Here is an 8,947-nt window from a genome sequence, read left to right as displayed (position 1 = left end):
AGGACCCATTAAATCTTTTGATAAGCACTCTTTCAAATGTTGAATAAAGAGGAATAGGGAGAAGGAAAAAGTCAACATGGAAAATTTTAATTCCATCGATATAATAAGAAGACATAATTTAATCTTTTTTTGTTATCTTGGGCTCTTGAATATCCATTGTTTACTACTCATGATGTAAATTGTTTGGGCAAAATGTAAAGACTTTAAAGATTATGAGTATTTTTGTTGAAGAATATTCTTGAAAAAACATATACTCAAATGGTATGGACAACTTAATGCTCTTTATGGCGATGTCTTGGTTTACACTGGTGCTGTATTTTAAATGCTGTAATTTAAGATAGTAGGATATATATCTTGGCTAAGGTAGTGAGGCATGAGCCTGCCTGCCTTTTGATGAACCAAGCCTCAATTCTAAGTTCTTTCACCATGTCTCACTGAGTGAAACCTTTTTTGATTGGATCACATAAAGCAAGAAACATTCCTTCCACCAACCTTTTATCTATACCATTAGCTAACAAACATTTTTTTAAATAACATGAGAACTATGAATTTGCCTCTAGTTAGAAATGGTGAGCATACCTTTGATAGAAGTTGGACAATCATGAACACTGATTGCAACAAAAAATGTGAATATTAATATTCAGAAACCTTTGCATTATGAATGAAACAATTAAAAGCACTAACACTTGAAATACTTATACTAATTTAGCTAGATTTGAAACCACAAATCTCTCAAAAATTGCTCGTAAACTTGATTTATATAGCTATGTGTTGGTGTAGAATTCCGACCACCATCAGAAAAGCTGGAGTGGGTGTAGTGGATCTCTCGTCAGTGAGACCTACAAGAAAAGTACTAGTAGGAGGTGGCTCTAGCACGGACTCTCTGATGCTCAAGTCAGTATTTTGCCAACAAAAATGGAGTACATAGGAGTCAATTGAGAGTTAGAAGCATATCGGAGGATCCAATTTATAGATGGAGCCATTATTGATTGATAATGGAGCTGTAACTAATTGGTAGTGGGCCATTCAAGCCATTCTAACTTTATTTTGGGTGGTGAGTGAGTGGTTACAACTGCCTGATCGTGGCCAGCTATAATTTGAAGATTTTTCAGATCATGGCTTGCTATAATTTGATAACCACCTGAATCATTGTACCGCAGCTACCCACCTTTACTGTTAAGAATGCCAATGCTCGAAGGTCAGGAGTTGTCGAGCCATGGGGCTAATTATCTAAGTTGGATTTATGTTTCAGAATCTGAGGTCGGGCAGTCTGAGCTTAGAAGCTATTAGCTGGTTGGATTTATGCTTCAGGCCCCAAAATCAGATAGTTCAAGCTTAGGAACTGGATGAGTCTTGGATACCATAGCTTGAAGGTCACATGACAAGTCTTTCCTACTCACAAAAGTTGTCTGAGCTCCATGTTTGAGGTCGAACAGTGATGGAAGTCATTGCTACTTGAACATGGACTGTCGCCAAGCTTAAACTGAAAGTCGGATCATGCCAAACTTAGGAGCAAGCCTTTGATGTCGATCAGAGATTGGGAATCAGTTCAGTGTTGCATTTTGGACTCAACTGCACTGGATGCTAGATGGTGCTTCTAAGAGCTCGACGATGACCGACCCACAAGGGCTTAGGCGAGAACCATTTTTTCCCCAACACATATCCCACCTTCACTGGCCTAGCTGGAAGTAGCAGTGAGCGTCGATCAATTCAATCTACTGGTCCAATAGATGAGAAATCTGATGGAGGTAGTGCAAGTGATGCAGCAGCCCAACCACGCATTGTGTGATGCACCACCACAAGAGCAGCCACAGGTCTCCTTGCAGAGTCTTGAGCAGGAGAGATAGACCTACCACAGTCAGCTCAGAAGTCTAAAGCAGAGGAAGCAGTGATTCCCAAGTCCCCACTCTAGACATGATTCCACTCCAGATCGATCCTCTTCGCAAGGTTCTAAGGCCTACACCATCAGAGAAGTAGACATTGATCGAAAGCTATGAGAAATGAACCAGCAATAGAAGCACTCCACTTTATAATCGGACCTTGGTGCAGAGTAATGGATTCAACATCGATCCACTGTTTAGTGCTAGGATTGTATAAGAGCCATTATCTGATCCTTTCAAGCTATTGCAGTTGGAGAATTATGATGAGATGATCGATCCCATCGATCATTTAGAGTCCTTCAAGACAGTGATGCTACTCCATAGAGCATTCGATGCGATTCTGTGTCGAGCCTTCTTTTCTACTCTAAAAGGCACTACTCTACACTGATACTCAAGTTTGAAGTCAGGCACCATCCATTCCTTTGGCCAGCTAGGAAGGTCATTCATTGTTCACTTCATGAGCAGTCCAAGGTAGCAGTGGGGATTAGACTCCACCATCAACATCAAGCAAATGGAGGGAGAGTTCATTAGATCCTATATGAACCGCTTCAATACAGCCACACTCAAAGCCCGAAACTTGGATCAATCGATTGCCATGACCACTCTGAAGAGCAAACTTTAGAAGTAATCTCCTATTTTCATTAGAGAAGATCTACACTCGAGTCTCCACTAAAATGTTGCCTCGAGCAAAGAAATATAAATGTGTAGAGGAGGCTTTTGAGCTACATGATGTTGATGCCACTGAAGAATGAAAGAATGGTGAGACTAGTAGGCTCTCTCCTATCCGAGTGGACCATAGAGAATGTTGGCAGCACTTCAAGATACCACCTTGGCGTTGAAGATCGAAACCTCCTTTGAAATCATTGTTGGAATTTCATGATTTCATGCATGCAAAATTCAAAACATATGCACAGCAAAAATTTAAAAATTTAGATTAAAACTATTTTAATCTAAGCATGCATGATATCAAATCTTAAAACTACATAACTGGATCTACATATGTGAGATAGAATTCAAATATAAAAATCAAATAAAAGAAAATAAAGAAGATCTTATCTTCATACCTTTGTGTAGGTCAATCTACACCATGAACCGATGATCGTGGATATCTTCCGAAGGTCTCTTGAAGTTGCACAAGCATCCGACCTCTATAGATATCCACATGAGATCTTGATCTGATCAAAAGTTTTTTGATCTCATCAGAGTGCTAGCTACTTTGCAGAGATCACATCTTGATGGTCGAAGAAGGCTCTTCTTTTCTCTCAAAAATCTCTTAGAGAAGAACAAGAATAATAGGAGAATATAGATCTCTACACTAGAGATCATGAGAAGAACATTCTCTTCTCTTTCTTCTTAAAATGCAGAGACAAGATCTCTACATTAGAGATCTAGAGAATTAATGTCCAACTCTTGGACAAAGGGAGAGAAAAATCTATATCCAACTCTTGGGCATCTATGGAGAAGAAGACATATCAACTCTTGGACAAAAGAGAGAAAAAAAGTCATGCCCAACTCTTGGACAAAGAGGGAAAGAGAGAAAGAGACCTTAACAACCAACCTTTGGTTGTAAGAAAGAAGGGATGCTCCCAACAACCTCATGCCTCCCCATGCCGCACGCCCTTTATTTTTCTCTCCTTTCTTCACGCCAATGTTTCTCCAAATTCATCGTGTGATATGATAAGAGGCGGCCCCTTTTATCCCTAAAAACTAGGGTTAGTTAGGGTTTGTTGAAATCCTTAAAAGAGGACTCCTCTCTTGCTGCCCCATCCTTTCTTTTAACATTGATTCTTCATTTTGTTTTTCATGCCTCAGAGCTCTTTTTCACCATGAGACATCACCTAAGAGGCACCCCGTATTATCCCTAACAATTAGGGATTAGTTAGGGTAGGGTTTGTTAAGAGTCTTTGGTAGAGAAGAACTCCCATTATTGCACCTCATACTTATTGGTGCCAACCCTCTTTGTGCCCTTTAATTCTATAGTAAAAAACATCTTGGGCATCCCATGTGTGAAGCATGGATATGGTGAGAGTCTCAATTTAATGGGACTCTAGTTTTCTATTTTAATTCCAACCTGATTCAAATCTGATTTAAATCCAGTTTGAGTCAAACCTAATTAGAAATTAAGTCCAAATCCTATTTAAAAAAAAATTCAAATTAAACAAAATCCAATCAGATCCAATATGATTTAATTTAGCTCATATTTGATTAAATAAAATAATTAGTAACATTTATAAATTAGTCCTCCTGTAACTTTTTTATATTAGTCCAATCATCAATCAAATTGATAATAGAATTTTATTGTGATTCAAAATCACTATTTGACATCTGAATCAGTCAAGATCTCTTTGTGTGTGACTCCATAGATTCTATTATATTTGGTGGTGAGATATATTATGATTTCTATCACAATATCATCAAAACTTCATTCAATTGGTTGGAACCATCCCAACTCTAACCATCAAGGATCATCGATCATCAAGATGATACTCTGTGGGTCTCATAATCCATCAGTGATATTTAACAGTATATAGTGGCAATCCAGTAGAATAAAAGTTGATGAACCTCTAGGTATGACACTTTGTGGGTCTCATAATCTATCAGTGATATTTAGCAGTATATAGTGGCAATCCAATAGAATAAAAATTGATGAACCTCTAGGTATAGTTATAATGTGATTTAGTCTCTCTATCATAAGTCTTGACCAGATGGCAGATCATGGATAAATCATCAAACCTCAATATTGGTCATATGATAGATTTAATTAGCTCAAATCCGTTTGTGATTCGCATGAAGTCTTTTTCATCAATCTCAATGCTATAGTTATAGACTTTAAGAACTCAGCTTCTCAAATTTCATAGGACTACTCTCCTCTATTAGCATCGATAAATTTCATCTAGATACATATCTTGCTCTTATAGTGGACCAACTATCGCCAACATCCATTATATGGACTCATTGAGATCATGTTTATGTATAGTCAAACTCTAATAATCTCACTGTGAGCAGTTGTGGCACCGTAGGTCAAAGGACCAGTCGCACAACTACAGCATCGAGAAAATTACTAATGAGTGAGCAGACACCCATGTGACTTTTCGTATTGATCATGCTCAGTGCTAGTTGTTCTTTAACAACCACCTATACTTTTTCTCCAATATCCATACATCACAGACTAGAGAGTTATTTATCTGAAGGAAGCAATCTATGCACCACTCTGTCCGGATCTATCACCATCCCTATGATCATCCTATGATCAGGAATAATTTAGAAATGAACCATCAATGACATGTCTTAAATTCTTAACGTTTTGAGAATATGTGTCATCATCTTGTTAATCTCCTAGACGATTCATAGACACATACAACATGAATGATTATAAAACTATCCATTTAGTATAAAATTATATCCTAGAAATATAATATACGTCAGCCAAGATTGACTTCTAGGACATACATCTAATAATCTTTCACTTGTACTAAAGTCAATCTGCCATATATCAGGCCCCATCTTCTCAAGACAAACTTCAATCTTCGATTGGCTAAGTGACTTAACTAGTGGGTTTACCATATCTTATGTAAAGTATACTCTTTGCACCTCCATGTATTTCTACTTGTGATAGTCGCATGTACTACTGCTCATGTGCATGGATTTCTAATGGGACCTTGGCTCCTTAGTGAGAGCTATGGGGCCTTTGTCTTTGCAGTATAATGTTATATTATCTGATGGCATAACATCCAGTTCTACAATCAACATTAGAATCAGAATGCATCTTACACATCTAAGCATACTTAGTTTCTATTGATCGGTTGCTTGGAATCCTTCCAATATACCGAATCAATATTGTACAAGAATATATCCTGATGTAGATATTCTATCATCAGTATCTATATATCCTCCCACTCCTAACTTTGATCCTTCTCTAAAGATCAAGAATAAATTTTTAGTACTTTTCAAGTACTTAAGGATGTTTTCACAGCAATCCAGTATTTCTAATCCGGATTCAATTGATATCTACTCGTGATACTCACAATAATAGCTATATCAGATCAAGTATATAGCATAGCATACTTCTATGCCCAAGAGGATAGTAGACCCCTCTCAAAGGTTTCTATATTGAACCCTTTCAGCATCTTCTTAATATACTTTTCTGTGAAAGCTCAAGCATCCATTTGGATCTATCTCTATAGATCTTTATATTCTTAGAATATAGGATGCTTCTCCTAGATCTTTTATGAAAAATTTTATATACAACTATATTTTAACTGATGTTATTATGGGGCACTCCCAATCAAGAGGATATCACCCATGTACATTATAAAAACTTGACAGCACTCCCATTGATCTTTTTGTGAACACATAACTCCTTATTTCTAATTAAATAATTTGATCACATCATTGAAATGAATTTTTCAACTCTGAGATTCTTACAGATTTTGTGATCTCTATCATAAGAAGTGAAATTCATAGGCTACTCCATAAGATATCTTCCAAAGTTATCCAATCAGAAAAGCTATTTCATATTCTTTTCTCAGAGTCGATATCTAACATTACCTCATTACAGGTTTTAGGATCATCTCTATATTCCCAATCTCCCAAGATAAACACTTTCTCTATTTTCTCTATAAGCATACCTAGGTATCTTTGGAGAGAATAGAAGATCCTATAAAATCTATGAGGTGGAGGAGGTACTATATGTACTAACTCATTATGAATAGGTTCTTTAGGTCCTATGACACATTAGTCTTCAGAGACTCTCTTTTTGAGTTAACTTTTCTCCCACTACTTCACCTTGGATAAGCCATTTTCTAAGAAGGTAGCTTGATCGGTCACAATCATATTGTAATCCTTTAGAAAAAAAAATAGTATCTCAAACTTTTATAGGATATCCTATGAAATGAGCTCTATAGACCTAGCCTCTAACATATTTGCCTGCTGTACTTGTAGACACCAATAGGTCAATTGGTCCAAATAGGTTAACTCAAGCAAATCAGGCTCAAACCATCGAGCCAAATTAGGTTTTTAACATATGAGATTCAATCGATTTGATCAACAACAATTGCATGATCATATAACTTAATTGATCTAATCCTAATCAACACTTATGTGAGGCCCGGCCCGAGTAACGAATCTAAAGCCCAAACAAAAAAAAAACAAGAACAGGGGAATCGGGAAGAAGACTCCTACCGGGAGTCTTCTTCTCCGATTAAACCACCATGATCAAGAGTTCTAGGACGATCAGGAGTCCTAGGGCTCTCTATAAAGAGACCTCCCCCTTCCTAAGAGACCCCCCACCGGTCTTTTTTCCCTCTTTACCTCCCTAATTCCTCGATTGAAGCCATGGCCCTTGATCATGCTCACCGTGATTTCTCGCCGGTGGGATCACTGGAGGCCAAGGTAAGCTTTCCTCCTCTTCTTCTCTTCTCCCCTTTCCTTCCCATACCTGTGTGCACGCTGTCGATGACTGAAGTTGTCAGATTTTGTTGTGGAAGAAACTTTTATTTTTGCCGTTTTTCTTTGATTTTCGATACCGGTTGTCACCGTCGACCACCGGTTTGGCCCTCCTCTTGTCATTGGGTCGCCCCCCCTCCTGTCGATGGCCACCCCATGCCGGTTGCACCGTCGGTCGGCCAGCCAACAGGAGATTGTGAGATCCCCTATTTCGACCCAAAGGAACCCACGGGAAGAAGGAAGGAAAAGAAAAAGAAAAAGAAAATAAGAAGGAAAAGAAAAGAAAAAGAAAAGAAAAAGAAGGAAAAGAAAAGAAAAAGAAAAGAAAAGGAAAAAAAAAGAAGAAAAAAAATAAAATAATAATAATATAATAATAATAAATAGGATTTTCTCTCCTCTCTCTTCCGTGAAGAAAAAGAAAAAAGAAAGAAAGAAAGAAAGAAAGAAAAGAAGAAAGAAAAATAAAATAAATTAATTAATAAATAATGATATAAATAATAAAATATGAGAAAGAGAGTTTTTCTCTCTTCCCTCTCTCCCTTCAGCCTGAACTAGTATTCTCTCTCTCTAGAATTGGACTTTCTCTCTCTATTTTTTCTCTCTAAGTTATTTCTCTCTCCTAAGATTTTGTAAAATTTTGAAAAGAATGATGATGAATTTAAATGATCCTCGTGATAGATTTTTGATTTGTGATCATCGGACGGTACACCGACATCCACTTTGATCAGATCAGGTATGTTTAGATTTTATTTCTCATGATTTTATTGAATTGTCCATATGATAATTTCAGCATGATTTGATCCGATCGATCGGATTTTTTGAATCATATTGTCTGAAAAATTCAAGATAAATTTTTTCTCTCTAGAATTTTCTCTCTCTAAAATATTCTCTCTCTTGATTGATTCTCTCTCTAAAAAGTTAGTAAATGAAGAAATTTCTTTTAATAGTCCTGATCTGATTCTAATGAAGAACCCTGATCCATGATTGTCGGGCAGTGTACTGGTACTTACTTTGATCAGATCTGATATTTATCAATTTAATTATCCATGATCCTGATTTAATCATGATTTGATCATGTTGATTTCACTACTCGAGATATTGGACCAATCATAATGTTGGATTGTGTCACCTGATTAATTCAAATTGTACCTCATGAATTCTCTCTCCTCTGATTTTCTCTCTCCACTTGATTTTATGAAATTGATGAAGAAACCTCGATCCTATCACTTCGAATCTGATTTGGTCTGATAGTCAAACTTTGGATCATTTAGATCCTAATTAGATTTTGATTAGATGAAATTAGATGATCGGACCCAATCTAAACTATTGAAATATGATATTCGTATTCTTTCTAATTACTGAAATTGATTCTGTATAGGATTGTGGATGTTTGATCATGGGATATCACGATATGATCTACGAACAAAATTTTTGGAAAAAAATTTATAGAATTATGTGGATTTATTGGAATACATTCGAGGTAAGTAATGTTTCACTTTTTTTAGATTTATCGATAAATTATAATATATTTTTCTGACATGATTTGTGAAACGATGCATGAATTGGATGAATGGTATTTTGTTATGAAAATATCTTATTTGAAATGTTATGATGAAGCATGA

This window comes from Elaeis guineensis, chromosome 7, assembly GCF_000442705.2.
Source record: "Elaeis guineensis isolate ETL-2024a chromosome 7, EG11, whole genome shotgun sequence".
NCBI classification, from domain to species: Eukaryota; Viridiplantae; Streptophyta; class Magnoliopsida; order Arecales; family Arecaceae; genus Elaeis; species Elaeis guineensis.
Note: the sequence above shows the minus strand (reverse complement) of the source record.